Source organism: Mirounga angustirostris, unplaced genomic scaffold, assembly GCF_029215605.1.
Source record: "Mirounga angustirostris isolate CCGP_5_RB_7025 unplaced genomic scaffold, mMirAng1.0.hap1 SCAF_10, whole genome shotgun sequence".
NCBI lineage: Eukaryota > Metazoa > Chordata > Mammalia > Carnivora > Phocidae > Mirounga > Mirounga angustirostris.
Genome location: NW_026991718.1, coordinates 28,978,383 through 29,002,723, shown reverse-complemented (window position 1 = coordinate 29,002,723; position 24,341 = coordinate 28,978,383). Strand labels below are relative to the sequence as shown.

General features: G+C 43.1%; 1 protein-coding gene and 1 long non-coding RNA gene across 8 annotated transcripts in view; both read right to left on the bottom strand.

Moving 5' to 3' along the window:
• The window catches only part of CRIM1 (cysteine rich transmembrane BMP regulator 1), a 186,645-nt gene that overhangs the window by 161,854 nt on the left and 450 nt on the right, over positions 1-24,341 (bottom strand). The window lies entirely within an intron of this gene.
• LOC135361728 (uncharacterized) lies at positions 1,853-23,792 on the bottom strand. The gene is made up of 6 exons (XR_010405513.1): positions 23,153-23,792; positions 20,942-22,833; positions 11,864-13,729; positions 2,403-2,615; positions 2,167-2,300; positions 1,853-1,936 (listed from the first exon to the last, which is right to left on the bottom strand). It is a non-coding gene; the product is annotated as an uncharacterized LOC135361728 (long non-coding RNA).

Here is a 24,341-nt window from a genome sequence, read left to right as displayed (position 1 = left end):
CTACTCAGGGCCCAGGGCCATGGGCAGTGAGGGCAACAGGGGCCCCAAGAGGTCCCTCCAGACCAGGCAAGCAGCAGCCACTCAACCTGCTCAGGTTCGAAGAAGAGGCTCATTGCAGACACACCAGAAACTGTAAAAAGTGTAAGAGAGCACAACAGACTTCCAGAGGCCTCGGTTCCTCAATCTGTAAAACGAGGGGGCTGGCCCAGAGATGCCTTTCTGAGGACCCTTCCAACTCCGTAATTCTCTGATTCCCGGGTTAGCAACAGTTCTCTGACCTCAGTCATTCTCAAGGCCTGAGGTCATTCTGACTAGCAAATAGGAGGCCACTTCCACTCAGAAGGCAACCAAGCTTCTTTCACCTCCCAGAGCAAAACTGTCCTCTTGCAAAATCAGATTCCTTTGCCTCTGACTAAGTGTCTCCCAGAAGAGTCTGGGAGCCTTTCATGTGATCTCTGTGTCCTTCGGGTTTTAACTCTGTAGAGGGCTGGGCTCAAACCCTCAGGCTCTGGCCTCTCAAGGGCCTCCCAACTTGTCCTGCTTGCAGGGCCCCAAGGCTCATGAAATCAGGCTCCAGGACATATGTCTTCTTCAAGGTCACCCTCTGGAGCGGAGGACTGCAGCATGATGGGACTTAACACCTGGACCCACGGGGGGCAGCGAGGAGGACCACGACACAGTGCCCATCATGGAACTCCTCAAATACAGAAGTTCCAGTCCGCTGGAACCCGGGAAGGGGAGGCTGGGGAGGACTGAGGAGTTGGGAGCCCAACTGGTCCCTGTGTAAGCAGGTAAATAAGCCAACTTCAGCCTGGGTGCAGGACCTCCTACTCCCTCCCAAGACAGTCAAGGTGACTGTCCTCTCTTGGAAGATGGGCAGTGAGGGCCCGTGGCTGGACTGGCATCCCGCCCTACTGGGGACAGGGGTTGGCTTGCTCTTCAACCACCTGATGACTGAGGGGAATAGAACTTGAGAGAGAAGGAAGAGAGAAATGATGCTAGGGAGACTGGGGAGAGGGGATAAATGAAGAGGAACTGCCATTCATGGGTTAGACAAAGTCATAAGAAGCATCTGTCAGCCAGGTTCGACCTCTATAAGATGCTCCACGGAGAAAACAACACCCTCGAGTGGTCAAATCTGCCAACTGTACTTCAAACTAAGTATCTATCTTTCCCCTTTTTTAAAAAACCAACAACTGTTTCTAATAAGTCTCTGTGAGTAAAGGCTGACAACAGCGAAGATTAATTCTGTATAAAAGATAAAAACGATCCTACGAAAAGGTATCCTGATGTAGAGTCATCTCATTTTAAGTAATCCCTTTTATTGAAAACAAACAAAATAGAATCCCTGACCAATTACCACCTCCTTCCTGTCAGACCGGGATTCAACACAATACTTTATTTACTAAGACCCAAACACTAGCGAGAGAATATGCCTTCCATGTGGTGAATCATCTGGAACTAACTGCAATTTGGACTCCCCCCCACCCCAACACGTACACACTACCCTTCATAAGAAAGCAGTCCAGTGTCCCGTTTGGTAAAACGTGCATGTTCCCATCACGTGTTGTTCCTCCTGCTGTCAACAGACTGCTCCTTTGTGGCGGCTGATTCCTGCACATGAGCACGGTGTGTGCCCAGAGCAGACATGGGCAGGTGGCCCATGAAGACTGCCCCACAACAGCTCTTCTGTGATAAAGGCCAGGTTTTCAATGGGCCACTTTAATCTGGGTGAGAGAGATGTGAGAAAGTGGAAAGGCAGTTTTACACTCTTTTTATAAAATTTGATGAATCCTTCAAACCACCTATGAAATAATCTCACCACGGAAGAAACACACAGCACTCATTTGCATTGAAATCAATTTATTTTTTTAAAGTTGGGTAACAAGGGAGAACCTTAATGTTGAAAGAAAAAAATTCTGGTATGCACCAAGACCTAAAAAAAGAAAAAAGAAAAGAAACATTATTAAAATGACACCAGACAACAAAAATGTCATTTGAAAAGGCAGGGCAAACGGTTTTCTTTGAATGAGTATGTATGTGTGTTAGTTTGAAGTTCTTCCAATTTCTCCATAAAGAAAAAGAATTCTAACTGTTGTTCAATCCTGTCACATAAATCATTTTTTTGAATCAATAAATATTTTTAGAATGAAAAGAAGCACTTACAAACCACTGACAAAGGACTTCAGCTTCATGTTCTTGTCGCCTTTGTGGACATGATCACTTTTTTAAAACCATCTTTTCCAAATTGTAATCTCCAGGTCCGGGGTCAAATACTCTTACTGTTCGGATCACTGTCCCTAACAAGAGAACACAAGGATATATCTTCTTCAGTCCTTGCCACATGAAATAGTAGCAGCATAAACCTTTAAACTTTCTTAACTTAGAAAACGATGACTTACCTATTTCCGTTAGAGCTGTGATCTTCATCGTGAGTATGGCTCAGATACCTCATCAGCGATGAGTGGTGGTGCTCCTTCCTGCACCATCTATCTGGACCCCTTGGGGACCATTTGTTCTTCTTATAGCAGATGAGGAGGAATTCTGACAGCGGTCCTCAAATTCAATACTCTATCACCCAACAGCAAGAGACCATCATCTTAGGGCACGCCTGCCTGGAGGAAAATCATGAACAAGACCTCCTCACAGGTACCTTCAAGCCATCAGTGTGATGTAATGTGAAGAAAAACGTACGATCAATTTACTAATTAACTTAAAATATTATTTGCTGAGCAACTACTTCTTTGTTGGCACCATGCTAGGCACTGAGTTGGCTACAAAGCAGCAGGGACCTATTCAATTAAAGAGCATCTTTCTACCCATCTTCCGCCTTAAAAGCAAACATAAGTTAGAACAGGGTGAACCCATGAAGGGCAGAGCCTGTTTTAATATAGCCATCAAATATGCTGGAATTTGAAATGTTCCAATAACAATGCTTACTGGAAATAAATCACTATTAAGCTGTTTTGTCCTTTCAAAATTATCTTGGGAGCCAGTAAATATTATTCAAACTACTGACAGGCTGGGTGTGTCAGTTCTGATGAAGAAATCACGGCACACTGTTACTGATAATTAATTTGGAACATCCTCCTACCCTGCCTCCAACCAGGGGGTAAGTATCTTCATGCGGACAATGTCTTATTTCAACCAAATATCACTTTTATTTTATGGTAAGAGAAGGGGAAGTCATTTTCTTTCCACCTTCAGAATATTACATTTAATCAACAAGGCATTTAAGGAACACCTGCTACGTACAAGCCACAGTGTTCAAAGCTGAGGGACAAAAAGATACAATCACAGCTAACATCGACCACCTGCCTATCATGTGGTCGATGTTATGATTAAAGTGGCCCATAAAAAACCTGCTTATTATGTACAGGTTACTATTCCAATGCTGTACACAAATGAGTTAACTTAGGTATGGCCTATAACAACCTGAAGGAGGTAGATCCTATTATTATTCCCATTTTACGGATGGAAACCATGCACAGAAGTCAAGCAGCTTGGCAGGGTAAGGCACCAGGCAAGTCACTAGGATGGACTATGAACTGACCTCAGAGCTTGAACCCCTGCTAGCACTTAATATTGCCTCTACCGATAAATGTGCTTTCTCCTGAGGAAGTCATTTCCTCTGGGCACGTTTTCCTGAGACGGCATCCGCAGTGCTCCCCGGCAAATGAAGGAACACAAGCTAGGCCTATGGGTGGGTAAAATGTCCCAAGGCTGTGGTGACTGCTCATCCGGGAAGCAAGCAGCAGGACTAAGGAGGCAGCGCCCGCGCTAGGAGTGAGGCCAGAGGCACCGCTGAGGAGGGCAGTGGGCGGGCTGGCTGGGCGGTGTCCCCAAACCGCTAACGGCAGAGGGTGCCCGCGTGCAGAGCTGGGGCTCGAGTGAGGGCAGCGGCTGGAAGCGGGGCTTCCTCAACAAGGGTGGGTACAAGAGAAAGGGATTCAGAATCTGCACAGGGGAAATCAATGACCAACCCATTAAGGGAAAAAGACTCGGGGGGCTTGGGAGCTCCAGACTGGGGTGCGTCTGCCTGTCTCTCGCAGGTAGTGTAACCGCTACCTCCCGCAACTCCAGCCCCAAATGCTACAGGCATTTAGTATTCACCTAACTGCCCTTCTCCAAGATGCATGGTGTTTTGTTTGCAAAAATCAAGTCTCACGGCAGGTCAGGAAGTTAGTTATTTGACAACAAATTCAGAAAGAAAAGGAACAGAGTGCTACGGTTGGACTATGGCTAGGAGAGACTTCCGAGACACCCACCACACTAGATCCAGACGTTGTGCCTCACCCCTTGGGAGCACCAACTCTGAGAGGTAGAAGTGTGAAGCCGCGATAAAAAAATCCATCCCGCATTTACCCGTGGCGTGAACCTTTGAGTCTGCGACCTCCCTCAAACTATATGCCTTCTCCCACTGTCTCACATCTGAACAGCCAGAAATAAACCCAGGGCTCTCAAACTTGAACCTTTCCTCCTCCCCCTCATTGAAGCTGGCCAAGTTCCAGGGCTCTGTAAGCAAAAAAAAAAAAAGCAGCTCAGGGACACCGCACTAGCCCTCGCCGACTGCTGAAATGTTCTCCAAAAGCCAGAAGCTTTGTGTTCTACCATATGACAAGGAACACGGGAATCGATTTCATTATCCATTGATTTAAATATTTAGAACCACATTGTTAAGGAGCATTTGTGACGAAAACACAATTGGTTTTGGTTGATAATGAAGATCAGCTGATTAATGATTAACCGTTTAGTACTGGAGATAATCTACTGATGAAAAGACTTAAATAAATGTTTATAAATTTGTTACAAAAGGAACTACAGGCCTTAGGTAGGGCCAAACCTTAGGGGAGTCCCACACTCCTTCCCCCCTGACAAACCTTTTCCCTAAAAGCTGTCAGCTTTTCCACACCTTTTCATTTACCCTAAAGACCCAATGTCAGCGCACATATTCTGGAGATGGTGGTGGGTGTCAAATATTTGCTTTAGTACTGCTGAATATAAATATCTATTAATATCCCTTTGTGCTTTAATTTTTAAAAAGATTTTAACAAATTTTTAAAAGATTTTATACACTTGACTTTAATGAATGCTACTGTCCCATAATATTACCTAAAATTCCAAAAATATCCAAGGTTAAACTATTAAATCTAATGTGATTTCACCTTCAAATTACTTTTTCAGTACAAAGTGTGCTTATTTTAAATAAATATGTTGACCCAAAGTGTTCAAATCCAGCTGTGCACATGCATTACTTAGCTATATGCTGTGGTTTAGTGACATGTACATGGGTCCTCTCTCCAACCAAGAAGCAGCCAGGTAAATGCCCAGTATTTTCTAGACTGGAAATGTTGATTGGTAGAGATCACATGCATGAATTATAAATTTTCAAAGATTTAGAATAATTCAGAAACAGTCATTTAATTTAAAGAGGTAATCAAAATGTTTGTCTTGCTTCTGATAATCCAAAAAGCACTTCAAATTTATATAAAATATATCTGAAGCCTGGCAATTTGGTTTTGCATCCTGTTTGTATAATCGGTTTTGAGTGAGAAATGTTTGAACAAAGACTACACAAGTGAATCTGAAATATTACAACAGATGCTATCTATACCTTTTGAATAGGAAACCAGTACCTGAGTTGTAAAAACTATTTATTAATGTATCAGCCAATAATAATACAAGGGAAAAAAGTCCGTTTCCCTGATTTCAACAAATTCAATTCCACAAGTGATCCGAGTTTTTCCAAATTTTATACATGTGCCCCGCGGGATAACTTCCAGGCCTCCAGTTTTCATTTATAAATTGGTGGAAGTGGAAACCTTAAATTCTCAGATAAAATCTTTGGTAACAAGAGCCTATGTCTCATGCATACAAAGCACAAAGGTTGCAAATTCATCTTGAAGTTAGTATCTAGTATTTAGGGTGTAGTTAATTATATCCATCTTTCACTCTAAATAAATATTTGCAATCCAATAATTCACTACAAAAAAAAAGCAATAGAATAAAAATGTCCCGGGGCGCCTGGGTGGCTCAGTTGGTTAAGCGACTGCCTTCGGCTCAGGTCATGATCCTGGAGTCCCGGGATCGAGTCCTGCATCGGGCTCCCTGCTCGGCAGGGGGTCTGCTTCTCCCTCTGACCCTCCCCCCTCTCATGCTCTCTGTCTCTCATTCTCTCTCTCAAATAAATAAATAAAATCTTAAAAAAAAAAAAAAGAATAAAAATGTCCCTACCCAGTGGGCTATTTGCACAAAGCCAACAAATCATCACTTAACAGAGGAAAAGGTTAAAAAAAGCTTCAATGTCCTCAGAGTCAACATGGTCCTGGTGGCAGCATGGCCAAATGACAAAACAGCTAAGGGCCCCCCATCTCCATGACACAGTACTAGACACAGAGGGCCACAGGCACAGGTAGCAAGTGGTCACATCCTCAGTGAGGGGAGAGAAGACAATGATTTTCATCTGCTTGGAGAGCCTAGGCACTCCTGGAAACAAATTAAGACTACATAGAATTTTGCCTTAAGATCACCACAAATGACTTCCCCCGCCCCCTTTTCACCTTTTATATAGTCCTGAGAGGAAAGAAGTTAGGAAAATGAAGTAGAAAGATACAGTCAGCACATCTTGCTTAATAAGCTTAAATTATAGTAATGGAGACTATGTAGCAACATAGTAAAGTTCATTTGATATAATTTTAATGGAAAGAAGCAATATTTGGATGTGTGATTTTAAAAAGGTATGTACATAGAGGAAGGCTAGACAGGGTATACACATACACAGTAACATGAAACTAGTTCTTGGGTTTGGAACAAAAGCATTTTGGATCATTGTTTCTCTTCTCTATTTCCCAAGCTGCCTCATAAAGTTATGTTGTCTTTATAAGGCAGTGGACCCAATATCTGGCCGCAGCACATACAGCTAATTAAGGAAAATAAGATGTTGAAGAAATAAAACTACAGAAAAGGAATTTAGATAACACCTTTCTAAGCGACTATTCAAGAGACTTGAGCTTTTTTTTTTTTTTTTTTTTTTTTTTTTTTTTTTACAAGGTAAGACCCTTTCCCACATGCAATAAGCTCCAAGAATTTCTGAGCATAAGAAGTTCTAAGAAATTTCTGTATCAGTCCTTTCTGATGGTCTCCTTTTCTCAAAACATGGCATGAGCAGGACATCAGCAATTCTAAACCTGAAAAAGTATCTTACTAACTACAGAAGAAACAACACAGGAATGAGATGCCCAGAGCTTTATGTAAGCCTCTTAGGAGACAATCTACGTGTCTTTATTTATATAAATTAAGGATGGCCACAGACAGAATTTTTTTTGTTGTTGTTGGAATGAACAGAGCCTAAGAGCTCCACTTAGAAAAAAACGCTATCGTGGTAGAAAAACGGACACAAAGAGACGATCAGGGCAAGACTGTGACCCCGTAAGGAGTTCTGTGTGTGCGCATGTGTTGCGTATGTGGACGTGTGTAAGTACATGCACACATCACATGCAATGTGTGTGCAGCTGTCCATTGTAACAACACAGTTTTCCACTGTAACAAAAGACAGAAAGAAAACGTCTCTGTTTCCATTAACTCTAACATCATGCGCACTCAGGGATGCCTTCCCACTGCATTCTGCCAGTCCACGGGCTCCCCTGAAAAGTTTTCCCTCGGTTACTGGCGACTTCATCTCTACCCCTCAGAGAATCGCATCCGTTTGTTCTCTCCCCCAGCCCTGGCCCTGGGTCCAGCTGTAGGCCCATGAAAGGCCAGTTCAGGAAACTGATTTCCCCTAAATACCTCCGAGAGGTTCTTTTTTGGGACTCGGGGCAACTTGGCTATCTCTGTAGCTGAAAATGGTACTTGCTGGTTGCACTTGACACCTACTTCTCTGGTTCTCACCTTCCTGATAGTCCACTTTTCAGTTACAGAACTGTTTACTTTGGCTTACAACAAGAGAGGCCCCTCCCTCCTTCAAGTGTGTTTCCCCATTCTCTGCCTCCTTTCATTTATTTTATTAAAGACTGAGAGTAAATATGCTCTTCTAGCAGCAAGAACAGTTCTCGGTCCTTCACCTTCTACCTCAAATTAACAGGAGAGCCACAGGTTTTGTGATAGGCCCACCCCTAATTTGGGCAGTATCCACCATCAAGTTAAATACTCTCTCTACCGAGAAAATCTTAGAGAAGGCCAACACTTGAAGGAGAACAACTTCCCAATGTCTGGAAGCTGACTTTTAAAACTTTAACAGTAATGAAGCCACCTAAAAGTAATAAACTATATTTTTAAAGAGTTACAGGAAAATCATTAGTGGATGCTCAAAAAAATTACCTTGCTTAAAATCTTGAACCTTTCATCACCAACCAAGAATCATGGAAAACTAGAGCTCTACTCCTAAACCTTACTTAGCGATCAGTTCCAGCTTGCCCTCCTCCCCCTTCCCAAAGCCTTTAGGACAACTGGTACTCTCAAGTGGGTTACTGCAAAGCCGCCAGCCATGTCACTAATATTATAAACAATTACAATCACATAAGGGATGAGCATCTTAAACATGGGAAAGTCGAAGGCACATGCTGTACGAGAGACATCAAAATTAAAACTGCACTGAGGGAATGGGGCTCTCTGGGCACACTAAAGTCACAGAAGGTTACAGATGCCTGACTTATACCAGGATAATTCTGTATATGTGTCTATGACCCTGTATCCTTATTTTAGCCAAATCTCTCCTTTTTTAGCAGTTGAAAACTTTAATACCAAAAATATCACCCAAAGGTTATAATTTACTGTTGTGTCCTTAAGTGTCTAATGCCTTAGTGTCTTAATTTGTAAACCACTTTAAGACTTTCAGGAAAATAAACAAACAAACAAAGAGTTCATGACTGGTGCTAAAGGAAAAACAATTCCACCCGGCTTAATAACAAGTTGGGACTCCAGCCACGAGTCATCAAGAATTCCTCAGTCCCTGAAGTCATAGGGTTTGGAGAAAATCCAAAAGGAATTTTGCTTTTTTAAATTCCTTATATTGCATTCTTATGGACTTCCTGTTCAAACCCTTGTGAGGCATTTTTATTATTCACAGTCACACACTTCCACCCTCATGTTGTTGGCTTCGGAGCTCCTTCCCCAAAGAAGGTGCACAGTTAAATTCCTGATGACATTCGGAGATCACTTGCAGCAGTAAATAGGTTGTGTCATTCACTGGCGTTAACACTCACAGATGGAAAGTTCTATGCATGTTTGTTAACTTAAACTCCCTCCTGATTAGTCCACATACATGCTTCAGACACAATCCTAGATTTGCAGAAAATGCAGACGTTTATTATCAATTATTCATATGGTCACATATCTGAAGCATGTCTATATAATAATTCATAATTGTTTATCAGTTATAGTTTACAAATAGCTGATCACTGTAGCATTTCAACTGCTTATTGTCCCAGATCCCTGGTGGTAAAGAGGTTACGAGCTGCCGCCCACGAGGAAAATTCTTACAAGCTGATGAAAGGTTGGTGAATGAAAGGTGACATCTTTATGGCAAACTGGCAAAGAAAGAAAAGTCCTCACAAATAAAAATTACCTTTAAATATTAGCCAAAATAATTACAGCTGAAACTAACCTATCACAGCAAAATTTAAAAACTTAATTCTAAGGATGACTGGGGGGGGGGAGGGGTGTGACAGGAGAGAGGACCTGGTTAACCAGTTCTAAGCTTCCTTCTGCAATGATGAGACTTCTCACTGGGATTCTCTCAACACTTTCCACAGTGCAAACCAAACAGTTCAGATGGAAAAGTTTTTGTATAATATCTTGGATGACCTTGAGTCTAGATTGAGTCAACAAATGCTCATTGAGTTCTTCCTGTGTGCCAAGCGCTAGAACAACACACAATCCTGGCACTCGAATGGATCACAATGAGGCAGAGAGACAGAAATGTGAACTCTAACACAGTGTGAAAAATGTTATAACAGGGGAAGGAGAAAGTGCTATTTATGGGCACTGGGTGTGGGGGGATGGCATTGCTTTTTCCTGGGCAGGGCAGGAAGTCCTCACAAAGGAAGCAGCATAAAATGGCAGGGTTTGAAGGACAAGAACACATTCTGAAGGATGTAAAGACAATTTGGGGGAATCTGAAAGTGGACACCACACCCTTTTTCCAGTTGCCGGCTTTGCCCGCAAACCTCTAGTTGCAACAGATACTAGGAAGCATGTGTGTCGAACAGATCTCCTAATTTTCTGCATTCTCAAAGGGTCTTTGCCCAACATAAACTTGAAACAACGTTAGCAAGCCAACACCTTGAGAATAGTCAGGTACTGAATTTAGGAGTCTAATTTTCCCTTACCTGTGGGCTTTTGGTAATGACATGCAAATTACTAAGGCTCTATGGGAAGTTAAATGCTTATTATACTAAGATTATTAAAAAAAAAAAAGTAAGTTGGAATCATTATGCACATGAAATATATCCCCTCCAAAGGAAAAACAATTCACTGTTCCTCCTTTACTACTAGTCATCCTCTATGTTTTCTCCCTCTTTGTGGCTCCTCATACCTTCTACTTTTCCATTCTCTCAAGAAATGGTATCAGCCAAGCATTTCTGACTCCAGGGCACATGCTTACACATTCACACACAGTTTAAAAAATATAATACATGACTATTTTCAGTGCCAAATGTAGCTGTAACTATATATTTCTTTTGGACATGTTTTATGTTATAAAGCATGTAAATACTTTTTCTCCCTCAAGTTTTCCAGAACTCTATTGGCAGAGTCTTTTTCCAAAGCATTGAGTACAATTTCCTGAATAGATAGTCAATAAACTTGGTTGCTGAGAGCTCACTCACCTTCTCCCAACATAGTCTTTGAAAATAATTTCATCTCCTTCCAACCAAAAACACCTCTGGCTTCTTTTATGTGCTTATTTCCCTATAGAGGTATTCCATTTCTCACCCTAAATTTCTGCTTTTCCTTTCTGTTATCACATCTAAAATTCCTGTGTAAGGCCAAAAACTATGTTTAGTGATAACCTACTATAAATCATCCCACAATTGTCCTTTGGATAATAAATCTTTTGTCCCAATCAGCAAGAAATAAAGTCAGTAATCTTCCTGAGTTCCACTTGCCCATGTATAGATATCCCAATTAACTAGATAGTTTAAAAGCCAAAGCACTTTAATTAGAATTGTTTTTTTCAAGTGTAATAAAACAATGCGCAATCTTTACTTAAGAAGTCATTTTCAGTTTGCTGATCTACAGAGTAGATAGTATATTTAATTTGCTTCAACTATGCAAGTTGTTTTCAGCACATACTCAACACAATGCAAAGTATTCTTTATATTGTGCTCTCAGCAGCTGTACACACACACACACACACACACACACACACACAGTCACTCTCTATCCAAAGATATGAAGTTACCTGCATCTTGAAAGAAAGAATTATCACAGCTTCTTGGCTTTCAAAGTCACATCTGTAAGCGTACCAGGAGCCCAGCTGCTGATGCTACAGATATTTTACCATCCTGGGCACACCTTTTTAGGCCAGCAAGTCCACCACAAACGTGTAAAGAACCCTGTATTATGAACTTTTATCACTTGCTGGCCCATACTATCATATTGCACAGAATCAAATGAATCTCACGTACTGGCGAACACATCCCCTCCAAACATTTCTACAGAACTGCTCTCTGTTATCCTCTTAGTGCAGACACCGTTACTGGAAGAGGTCCTCGCAGAGGATTTGATGCTTGGCACCAACTTCTCTTACTAGTTGGGTCACCAGTAGCTGGAGAGCTGCATTAACCATGCTAGGAAGAATGTGGAGGCAAATGGAAAGAATTCTGGAAAGCATGCCTTTCAGGGTGCTTGAGATACAGCTTACCTTGGGTCATGGCAGGGATTCACGGGGGAAGGAGGGCCAAAGCACAGCACAAAGTCATGGGCATGAGAAGTACCAAATGGACCTTCTAGCACGGACTCTGGTGGCAGCAAACACACACTGAACACCCTGGCCACTTCCAAGAGAGAAGTGTTCTAGAGAGAAGGCCCTAGGCATTCAGACCATCATTACTGCCCCCCCCACCCCAGCTCAAAAGTTCTTAAGTTCTCAAGCTAATATGCACCAACCAAGCAGGAAGGAAACCAAATAAAGACCTATTGATATACCAAAGAAGAGTAGAATAGAACCTAGTTTTTCAGCAAAAGCTCCGATTAGTAAATGAACACCAGCCACCCCTCAATGGCTATTTCAGACACCACCATTAATTAGCTATCCAGAAATCTACCCTGGAAGGACAGATAGGATAAGATCCAGAACAGGATTTAACTTCGGATATCAAGAAAGAAAGAAAGAAAAGAAAAGAAAAGGAAAGAAAGAAAAAAAGAAAGAAAGAAAACACAAAAAACAGAGCAAGCCACAGTACTCCACAACCCAGAAAGGTTTTCTGTTAAACAACATAAAATGTCTATCCAGTTATTAGTAATCTCATAGCAGTTAAAAAAAAAAAAACTTTCGGAGCAAAAAGCAAAATATCACAGAAAACTAAAAGTTAAATAAGTTCACATTGCTAAGGATTGGTGGCTTAGGTAATTGAACTGAAAGTGAGAATCACAGAAGAGATCTACATAATAATTAGCTGCTGAGTTTTCTCCAGTCGCATACTCCCAAATGGAGTATTTAGCATTCAGCAGACTTATTAACGAATAAATGCCCGACTGGAATTAACTAGCACCTCATTCTGGAAGGCTGCTCTTGGCAAAAATGTAATATCCACAAGGCAAAGCAAGCTGATTGCTGGTGTACACTAGGCGTCCCATTCTTTGGAATAATTCACGTTATATCATGTTTCAGAGCCACGCACGGGTCCACCCACCTGGACAATATGCAAAGGATGGGTGGGGTTTCTAGACCCCAAGAGACAACTTCCTGAGCTTCACAGCTGGCCTGTTCTTGAAATACAGTCAGGGTAGACTTGCTGTCTCACGGACACGCAGGGCTTCCTGCTCCCGGGGCTCGCAGCACACAGAGGTAACAAGGGGGGCTGGCACGGGGTGCAGCACGTCCCTTTGCAGAGACTACTCAGCTCATCCTCCCGGTGTGAGGCGCCCAAGGGCCACATGGGCCAGTACCCCGGCCACCCCCACCCAACCCTCACGTGCAAGGACTGCTATGTTTCTTTAAATCCAGCCTGCTCCTGAAGGAAACTCCCTGGCAAGTGAAAACAGCCGCAAAGGTAAAAGAATGCTGGGAATTTGGCTGCCGCCTGCAGTATTAGGAAGAACAGCAATTACTCAACTCTCTCCTAGTGTCAGAGGCAGAAAGGAGCATGTGAATTTGGGCAAGTTTCGGCCTGTCTTTGCTCAAGCTTCTCCCCTTGTGGTAGCTGTCACCTACCTACCTCACAGTCATCGTAATTAATGAAGTGAAGGAGGGAAACGGAGAAAGAGTGGAGGCAGCAGGCCAGCCCATTCACAAAAGAGAGGCATAAATTCTACCCTGAATCCAGGCTGGGCCAACACTCACCATGGCTTAAAGATTGCCAGCATCTAAAGATGTCAATAACGTCCCGATCACTGTGTTTTGCCCTCTCCACCACCTCGCAATAAACAGAACTATGTGAGAACACTTGATCTTTTCCTCCAAGCCCTTCCGCCGACAGCCCTTGGCAAAGAGTCCTGTAGACACGACCACTTCTCCCTTCCTTGGCTCCGCAAACACAAGGTAATATTTGACTCCTGTGCCCCACTTCTAGGTCGTAAAAAACATAGATCTTATGACCAGAAGGGCCTTAAGATATCATCAGTTCAGTTCCTCTGCCTTCAGGTAGGCAACTACCTAATTCCCTTTAGATAAATTAAGGCAACATCAAGGGAAGTTGAGAAGGTTTTATTTGAGTTACTGAGCTACTAAGGGATGAAAGCAGATCTGAAAGCATGGCTACTTTGTCTCCTGTAACATGGTATACTCTCACATGCAAGAATGTTGCACGATTTCTCTCTCTGAGCAGCCTTAAATCCTTCCTGTCACAAACTGGTATATATATGAACCCATTCATTCTTTTGATAAAAACATGGAAATCTGGGGCACCTGGGTGGCTCAGTCGTTAAGTGTCTGCCTTCGGCTCAGGTCATGATCCCAGGGTCGGGCTCCTTGCTCAGCGGGAAGCCTGCTTCTCTCTCTCCCACTCCCCCTGCTTGTGTTCCCTCTCTCCGCTATCTGTCAAATAAATAAATAAAATCTAAAAAAATAAAAAAATAAAACATGGAAATTTATTTGGCCTTTCATTTTTATGTCACAGACAGTGGTAATAAATTTTCCTGAGATCTGTCTGAAATAGAAGAACTCAGTAGTTCTGAAAAACACACACAGTCTTCCTCAAACCACTGAAACATCTCTCTACTTTGGTTTTCAGAGACAGAACTATTTATCCCTTTTTCCTCATGCAGAATGTAAATGTCCGTGTCTTTAAAAAAGCAAATGTGCCAACTATGGAAAGTGAGGAGAAAGGGGAAACCATGTGAAGGTTTTCCAGATCTACATCCGACCAGATGATGGAATGTTCTCTCTCTGCAGAATTATAAACACACACTGAGGGTACTGAGCACCTACATCCTGTATGTATGGTTCCTCATATGTGATGGGTCTGAAGTGGTCCAACTAATCCTTAAGATGAAAAGTCTAGCTCAGGTCAAACTTCCTTACGGTAGCTTTACCTTATTTTGGCAGGTCTTTTAGAGTCTTGAAAAAGAAGTATCACAACTCTCCAATGTTGACATGCCTTTTGTTTTATCACAGCTGTGAACCGTTTTGCTTGCGGCCTTTGGATAAGAAGCTAAATAAGTTACCTCTTGTAGACCCAGGACTTTGCAGGCTCAGGTTTCATTCTGCCCTGCCAGAAATTCCTTTCTGTTTTGAATCTGAGATGTTTGTTTATGGTTTTTGTTTTGAAATGCTAAATAAGACAGGCAGAGTCTCTAGTTACAGCCTATATCTCCCCCCCCAACCCCCCCTCTTGCTATAGCCAGAGTGGCTCCTTCTTAAGGACAAAGCACTTCCCTAAAATTTCCAAAGGGCAGATTCTTCAAATTATCTTCTCAGGAACTTGAAACATAAAATAACACCTTAAAATATAATTAACACTTAATTTTTGTTCTTAAATGTTCATAAGACAAATGTTCCCAGGTGATTTTGAATTAGGGCGTTATTTTTGGATTTGACAAGCACATACTTAAAACCTTGAAATTTCAAAGTTTATCTCACCTTGCTTGTAAGTTACATATTTGAATACCAGCACTCTTGATGAAAGAGGCACTGCAATGATAGCTACTAAAAGAGTTTCTGGAAGAAAATTCAATTTCTATTGTGTGATAATAAGGTTTGGTTGTCAAGAAGAAAATAAAAAAGAGTTGTAAACTATTGATTGCAAGGATTATATCTTCATCAAGTTCTTTCTCCTTGTTCCCTAAGAGCCAGTATAAAGCATTTGCTTTGTGAGTCCTCAGCCCATATTTACTGGGTAAAAATGACACCCATTTGCAGGCATGAAGACAGCGCAGCAGTTCTGTCTTCCTAAAGTGGGGGCCGCACCTACCCCAGGAACTAAAGAGACAAGAACTCAGGTATTTTAATTCTAGGCATTCTTTCCCAGCCTTCCGCTGTAGTACAAAGATGCTGCAGAGAAACTACAAGGCAATTCCACGGGAAAGCCGTTGTATTAGTCCACAGGAAGGATGGATGGAACCCATAGGATCAAGAAAAGCAATGCAGATGTCCGCCCAACACCGTCTCCTGCTCATTCTTAACCTGCCCTTGTCTTCGGGCCGGCTGGGATGGCGGCTCCATCCTTCCTTCCTTTTGTAACTGCAGTGATCCCAGCCTTGCCCTGGTGACACTCCTGGGGTCTCCCAAGTCTCCAGGGATGCCCTGAAACCCACAGAAAACTTCTAGCAATAAAAGGAAATTTAATTTGCTTCCATTAAACCACAGGCCATCGATATTAAGATAGGTCACCTTTTAAAAAGTCTTAGTTTGAAATAGCTCTCTGGTACTAGGAACACGAACCACAAAATCAAGCAAATGTCCACATTCTGCTGAAACAGCAAAGAGGCTAGGAACTACAGCAGTACTGAACTCGAATGTGAAGGAGCTGTGTGTCACAAAGTGCATCTTTTTTAACTTCTAGATAAAGCTAACGAAGAAGAAAATGAAAAAGGATAACAGAATGAAAATTAGAATTAACTTTTAAAAATCTATCTGGTACTAAGAATTATACTCTACACACACCAACACACACACATTATCTATGTAATTTCATATATATATATACACATATATGTATTCCAACCCTCACTACATCTACTTCACAGAAAGCTGTAAGTATTCCATTTTTACAGACGAGGAACCCGAAGCCCAAAACAATGAAGTTGGTTGTTCAGTTAAAAAATAAGAGCTGAGGTTTGAACATAGGTTTGTCTAGTATCAAGACCTATTTTCTTTTTCCTAAAACATCCTGCACAGAGGAGTGGGAAGCAGGAAGGAAGAGAGCACACCCTCAGACCTTGCTTGGTGCCCACTAAATCCTTCCTGGTGGTTAGAGTCAGAGCCCCTCTTAGTTGCTCTTGAGATGCTCAGCACTTTTCTCAGCGCTTTACAGCTGTAAATAACTCTTGGATATAAGCGTCTCTGCTATCTGCCATTAGACCATGGCCTCTGTGAAAGCGGGGTCCCTATTTTATTTTGGCTGAAAAATAACTAAAATAGCAGGTAACATTATCAGGTCTCATAGGCCATGCTCTGTTCTATGGACTAGCTTTTTCCTCCTTAAAGTGTAGTCCCAGGATCAGCAGCTTTGGCATCACCAGGGATTTTACTAGAAATGCAGAAACCCAAGCCCCACCCAGACCTACTGAATCAGGACCTCCATGCTCAATGAGATCCCCAGGTGATTTATGTGCACACGAAAGTTTCAGCACAGTTTTATCTCATTTAAGCCTCACAACAAACACACATGCTACCTATTACTATTTCCCAAGAGGGAAACTGAGGCTCAGAAAGGCAGCATCACTATAGTGTAGCACAAAGACCAGACCCATAGCAGCTGCTCAGTAAATACTTGCGGGCGGAAGGACAGCAGGGAAACAGGTAGGAAGGAAAGGACTGGGTAAACGTCTGACCTCTAGTTCTGTCTAGTTTGTACCAACTGCAGCAGCAGGTGGGCCTGGGGTCCCAAAGCAGGCAAGCTGCAGCGACACAAACTGCCTCCTTAGCTCAAGTCAGGTCAAATCCTGTGGGCACCAGCAGTGTGAACACTCCAGGAGCTAGGGGCAAACTCTTCCTCCAGAATATAACGTGCAGGAAAATGTACAGTCCTAATTACAGTGAGCTTAGGTGCCCTCCTCTTCCCTAAATGAAATATTAGCCCACAGATAAATGGTAACATTTATAACTCCCATGACGTAATGCAAAAAATTTCAGGTTCCTCCCTCTTTATTTTTACCCAAAATATACAAATGATTTAGACAGAGTTTAACAAATGGGCATCTGAAGGCAGCAAACAGCTTTAGAGGCCCTTAAATAAGTTTTTTACTCAATGCACTTATGGTGTTGGGGTAGAAGAAAAGAGGGGACCTGAGCTTGATAATCTGCTCCTTTTCTAAGAGCCCAAACTCCTTAACTACTGATAATCATTACTCAGGTAGAGGAGGATTAAGCAGAACAACAGAATGCACCCATATCAAGTTGTTTTACTTATACTGGTTGGTACCTTTGTTGTTATTAAGTGTCACTGCCAGTCACTCTTCCAAGTGCTTCATAGCAATTCATTGAGTCCTTAACAGCAACCCTATTATTAACCCACTACACAGACAGAAAACTGAGAGGCACAGAAGTAGATGCACAGATTTGACCTCAGAAACCAAGTTTTCAACCATGACACACTTTTATCAAGGTGTACGTCTTTTGCACGGGGAATTAATTGGGGCTGGGGAAGGGAGGTAAGGAATTGAAATCTGTTCGCTTTGTAAAAGAAAAAAGGATCTTTTAACTTTTTTTTCCACATAGTAATAGTAATAGGTAGCATGTATGTTTATTGTGAGGCCCAACACGAACACTTAGAAATGTTAATTTGGAGGGCCTTCTTAAATTTAAATCTATACAACCACTCCTCTGACCAGAAGACCCAGGAGGTCTTGTCGAAGCACAGACCAGGCTAACTGGCCAAGACAAGCAGCAGGGAGTGGGTGAGATGGAAAGATGCTTGATATAAAGGGACACCTCTCAGCTCACTGCCCACGCTCATCTGCCTAGTGGAACAAGCTAGAACACGGAGAAAATCACTCTGGAAAGGAAACTTGCCATTCTAAACCACAACTAGTAAAGCATTAAGAATGCAGCCTCATTCTCGGATGTTGGGAAACACTCTGATATATGTTGCACAGCCTCTAAGAAGAATGGGTAGGATCCCATCCCCCAGCAAAAAAAAAAAAGAGCTCCTATTCATACTTTTAAACCTAGTTTGAATTCAAATTCTCCTTTTCAGCTTTGCCACCAGACCCTGAAAAGATCATCTCAGATGTTGCGATTCCTAGAACAAATTTTAACCACCTACTTCACTCAACAACTAATCATATACACACTTGCAAGATCATTTCTATTTGGCTTGAACTTGTATGATTATGTAGACTTTTTAAGGTCTTGCTGCCTTATACTTTATTGAGATGAAAAGAGTGTAGAGGAGGGGCGCCTGGGTGTCTCAGTCCATTAAGCGTCTGCCTTTGGCTCAGGTCATGATCCCCGGGTCCTGGGATCGAGTGCTGAGTGGTATGGCTCCCTGAGAGCCTGCTTCTCCCTCTCCCTCTGTCATTCCCCCGACTTGTGCTCTCTGGCTCACTCTAGCTCTCTGTCAAATAAATAAATAAAATCTTTAAAAGAGAAAGGAAGAAAGGGAGGAAGGGAGGGAGGGAGGCAAGGGAAGGAGGAAGGAAAAGAGTGTAGGGAGTAGGGAACACATTTGAGAGGTCCCCAAGCTCCCCAGCTGCCCTCTGCCTCAGCAGAAGGCCTGGTACAGAGCAGGAAATCAATGAATGAGTGATTGATTTCTATGCAAAGACAAGTCAGATCTCTGAAAATTCAGCTTTGGAAAAGTCAACCGCTGAGAAGGCAGGCTTTTGGTCTGTTACTCATGCCTGCTTGGCTAGTCCAGTTTCCTCTTCGAATAATTAATTGAGCTGTACTGGGGGGTCTCGAGGATCCTGACACCGCCTGTGCCACATACGGAACACAGTGTTACAGGAAGCCGCTTCACCAGACACACCTGACCTTCCATCCATCCTGCCATGGCTCATCTGGCGGCATCCACATGCTAGAGCAGCACTACCCTGCCATGCTCCTGCAAGATGTTAAACACACCCACATTTTTTTCAAGAATTTCACAATTAATGTCTGGAATGCATTTTGGATTCTTCTTCAAAGGATGACACAGTTGCCCTAAGATGAATTCAATATTTTTCCTCTCTCCCATTTGTCGTTCTTTGGTCCTCCCACTCCCTTATCTTTTTAGGGTCATCTACTTACTCCTCCCAACTTCATAATGCCTGTCCCCAGCACCCCCAAGCTGTTCCCTTGTTTATCCAAGTCATTGCTTCTAACCAAGCCGCACGGAACAGAGAAACCTGCATGCACCATTTCACTAAATACCTCTTATCGCTAGACACAATGCCCACAGTTTAAGGATTCTTCAAACAGTTTTCTTCATAAATTAGCCTGTTCACAACTGCATTGCCAACATACTTGCATGTGGATTCTGCTGGTCACTGTTAAGCATGAATTAATGGCAGCAAATCTCTCTAGACGTGCTATTTTTGTCTTTCTGGTACTATGCAATTCATTTGCCCTTTGCCAAGTGTTTTATGTGACTGGATTCCTGAATAACAGGATTCTGTAAGCTTGAGAGTCAAAGCGAAGGTCACCAAGTCCTGTCATTTGTGCAGTGAATAGTCTCTCCATATTTTGTCAATATTTACTTCTGGGAGGAACTAATTATTTCCTTGTTTACTTGCATTGGTTTCTCTTCCCATACCCTAGTATCGTAATTTTATAGGCCCTCTGCTGGCTTTCTCTAGGAGCTCACTCCACCTGAACACTTTGAGATGGAAAGCAAAACACATTCCTCAAAAACAAGGAGTCCTGGGTGTGTCAAGTTTTCAAATGTCAATATAGGAGTATTAACTTGGCCCCACCCCTCTTCTTTTTAATTAGTAAAATTAAAATCCATGGACTCTTGACTCCAAGTCCTACATTTCAGAGCAATGAGAGGAAATCCGTGTGGCTTGTGCATTAACCAAATGGTTTGGTTTGGGAAACAAACCTGCCTCCTGCACCCTGACCTCAGATCCTCCATACACTCTTTTCCAAAGAGCCATCATCTCTATCCCCGACTCAGTTTTCCAGGGTTTTGAAAAGAAACTATAACCTTCTAAAGTCAACAGGTTCAGAATCCAACATTCTGTTTGCTGTAAGCACCCACCACATAACCACAGTATGGTTTTCCTCCTCACTGTCCCCATGAAAACTAGGTGGAAGGAAAAGTTAAAATACCTGGGAGAAATAAAAGGACTGTGTTTTGAAGGAGATAGTTTGGGAGATGCCATGATAAAAAACATGGAAAGTTCCATAAAGACGAAGCTACTGAGTAAACATGCACTGGGGGAAAAAAAAAAAGTTGGTTCTTGTCTAGGACAGCAATCACCTGGCTCCAGTACAACAAAGTTCTCGGGGCCGAGCCACTCAGTAATGTCTGCCAGGTTCCAAATCACTGTCCTCACAAACTGTCAAACTCAAGCCATCATGTGCCTTTTTACTATGTAGAGAGAGAAGGCTGCTCACGCCCCGCCCCCCTTGTCCCGACCCCTCACAACAGAAGCATCATGTACTATTCCACATAAGAGGGAAAATGGTCCTCACCCCCATCCCAAAATAGAATCCTCATGGTACAATCAAAACCTTCTTCCTAGAAAATCCCGCTTTGGTAATTTTTCAAAACTCTGTCTTTGATCTCCCATCCAGTCTTCTTCCTCAGGAGTTCAGAATTCAAACTTGTTTCTCCGACTTCTAGGTGATTTACCTGGCGGCAGGCAGCCCAGCCAAGGGACAGGCTGCTTGGGAAGTCAGAAATGGCCACAGGGACTCACCTAATGAGTGGAAACAATAAAGAGACTTGTGCCCTCCTGGGGGCCAAAAAGCACTTTTTAGACTGCGAGAGAGCAGGAAAAAACTTTAGGTACTTGGCTCTATGGCTCTCGATTTTTAAAATGCACTTAAACCAAAAATGTATTTTTTTTTTTAAAAAGAACGATTTGGTTGATAACAATCTAAACAACGCTGAAAAGACCAAGTGTACATGTATGTCACGTGACTCACAGGGCACAACTCTTCACATTATTTCATCTTTCAGAAAATATTTTTTCTTCACTATTCTTTCTATGGAGAAGACTGTTCATCCATTTGCTCAATACACATTTATTGAGAGCCTACTATGGGCTGGCGTGCTTTTAAACCTAAGACAGTGAGCCACAGGTTGGAAGGGGTCCACTTTTGCTTCTGATTTATCTAACTCATTATGTGAACCACAGTTTAAAAACATGATTTTTTTTTTTCACCACAAAGCCAGAATGGAGAGTAACACAAATAAAAACTACTGCAATTTGGCAAGCGGAACAATGTAACTGGTATTTAATTTATGTCCTCGAAAGCCGGTAGATTAGTAATGATAATATATCTATAACATGCAATAGGATTTCTCAGTGTAGGCAATTAAATAAGTTTTCAAAAACAGTTTTCATTAACAGATACAACCAGTAGGGGTCATTTTAGTGCAAAAATTGCAACGAAAGAAACTTCAACATGATTAAAATTTATCAGTTCCTAGTCACGTCTGTTATAATAATCGTGCTTCAGTGTGTGAATTTCTCAATAAAAATGGAAACTGAGGGAAAGACTAGCCATTGAGAAGTTTCTTGCAAACTAACAAAAAAGAGTCCGCACCTTCTAGGTAATTACTGACATTTAAAGACTCCTCTAATTTTATAAAAAGAAAAAAAAAAGGTTATTTATCCTACGTTTTCCATAAATTTTGTAGCCAAGTGAAAATACTTGAAATTTCAGACAGACGATTGACAGTATCTGTGTAAATCCAAACACTGTATCATGCCAGGTAGCCCCCGTTCTTACTCTGGTTTAATGGATTTAGAATACAACTTGAAGGCTGCTTTTAGAATTCTAAAAAGATTAGATAAAAAGAAATGCTGAGCGCCCAGTTTGGGCAACTGAAAACAGTCCTGCTAAATGAAAAGTGTTGCCAGAGAACGCTAATTGAGATATAATCACGGAAACAAGTACTTCCAAGCATCTTCGAGGCTAATACCAAGTGCACGGGGTGTTACCAGAAGGAATCAAACTAAGAGGGATCCCATCATTTCAGAGGAATGAAAAGCTCACGACAAACTGCCAAAATAACTCTATACCGTGATACTGGAAGATTGGTGCCAAAACACTCCATTCCCGTGCAAGCCCCCAGCTCCACATTTCCTTCACCAGCAGTACATCGAGAAGAAACAAAACAAGGGTCAGAATCGTTGAAACCTCCAAAAGTCCTTCTCAGAGCATAGCAGTTTCCACTGCAGTTAGCCTTCTTTCATGTTGCTTGTTCTTTTTAGATTTATGGGAGGCTGGCTTAAGTAAATTATACACTCCAAGAGGCAGGGTTCAAAGATGCATCTTTGAGTCCAACTCATTCAGAATTCCCCAAATCAAACACATAAAATTGTATCAGAAGTTAATCTCCTGGCCATTTCTTCCTGATGTGAGAAATAAAAACACATGTATTAACATGGGACTTGACACCAGTTCAGAGGCTTTTGTGTCTCAGGCAAATAAACTCTTCTCGCCCAATGTCCTAAGGGTGTAGCAGGGCAGGGCCCCTTCCCTTTGAGAAGAGTTCCCTTCACTCCATACTGCCCACTAGCTTCCAAAACAGAAAAGCCTCCTTGATTTTCCAGAACTGTCCAAACTCTAAGAGGTGTAAATAAATGTGTGTGTATTTAAAGAAAATCACAGAATTGAAGTCTTTTAATAGACCCATTTTATCCTTAAGATTGCCACCTTCTTTTTCAGTACCTCGGCACGATAAACAAAACATGCACACAGAAGGATGCCTCAGAAGAAACCCTTCCCTGGTGTGCTGGGTCTGGCCGTTGAGTGGTAAGCAAGGGCCCAGGTCAGAGAGCGACAGGTCGCTCCTCCTCGCCGCTTCTCCAGAAGGCAGCTGCTCTGCACCAGGATGCCCCGGAACAGCATCATCACCCCGACGTCAGCCCGAGCAGGGATCCCGCTTCTAACTGGTGCTCACCGAGTCCTGCCCAACAGCCAAATAAAAAGAACTCACTGCCCCTCTTTCTAGTCCCCAAACCTGACCAAGCACCCGGAGGCCGAGGCAGGCAGGCAGGGCTCAGGGCCGACACCCGCTCACAGGGGTCCACCCAACCAGCGGAGGCTCACTGCTCTAATCGCTTTCTCCCTCCGCCAGTCTCCACACCCAGGTGCACAATGCTTCGTGGAGAAAACAGGAGTACAGCCTTCGCTGTCAAACAAACAGAAGGAACCGGCAACACGAGAGGAAACACGCGGATATCTGATCTTAAAAAGCAGCCACGAATAGTCAGCAACAACTTTTCACTCCTAGGTGCAACACCCCCCACCCCACCCCCCCGGCCCCATTCAGAAGAGCAAGCCTTTGACTGTTTTCAATAGGCAAATAAATGAGTAACCACCGTATGTAACTTCCCCTGGGCTGACATATTCCGGAGCTGAAACTGATTTACATGCGAAGGAGGAGGAAGGGGGTGAAGGAAGAGAGCAAGGAAAAAATAATAGAAGAGTCACACAGGGAGCGAGAGCTGAAGACACGTCTCCTCGCCCACAGAAAAGGGACTTTCGAGATCGGTGTGCAGCACTCGGTAGCACACTGCGCTTGTGCGGGGAGGGCGGCAGGGGCCGGACTCCCCGAGGGGCTCGCGACAGCCTCCGCAGTGCCCCCTGCCCGCGGCGCCCCCACCTCCGGGCGCGGGGCGCGGGGCCCGCCCCACCCCCCGCAGTCCCAGCCCGAACAGCCACACGTGTGCGGGTCTGGCGCGGCCACCCCCACCCGCCCGCCCCCACCCACGAAATCCACCCTCGCCGGAGGCCGGCCCAGCGTCCGGGGAAGCGGGCGAGCGGGAACCAGGGGGCGGGGGGGCTCTCTCCCGGGGGCGGCGGCCCCCTCCTCCCGCGGAGCCCTCTCTCCTCGGGAAAGTCTCCGCCAAACTTT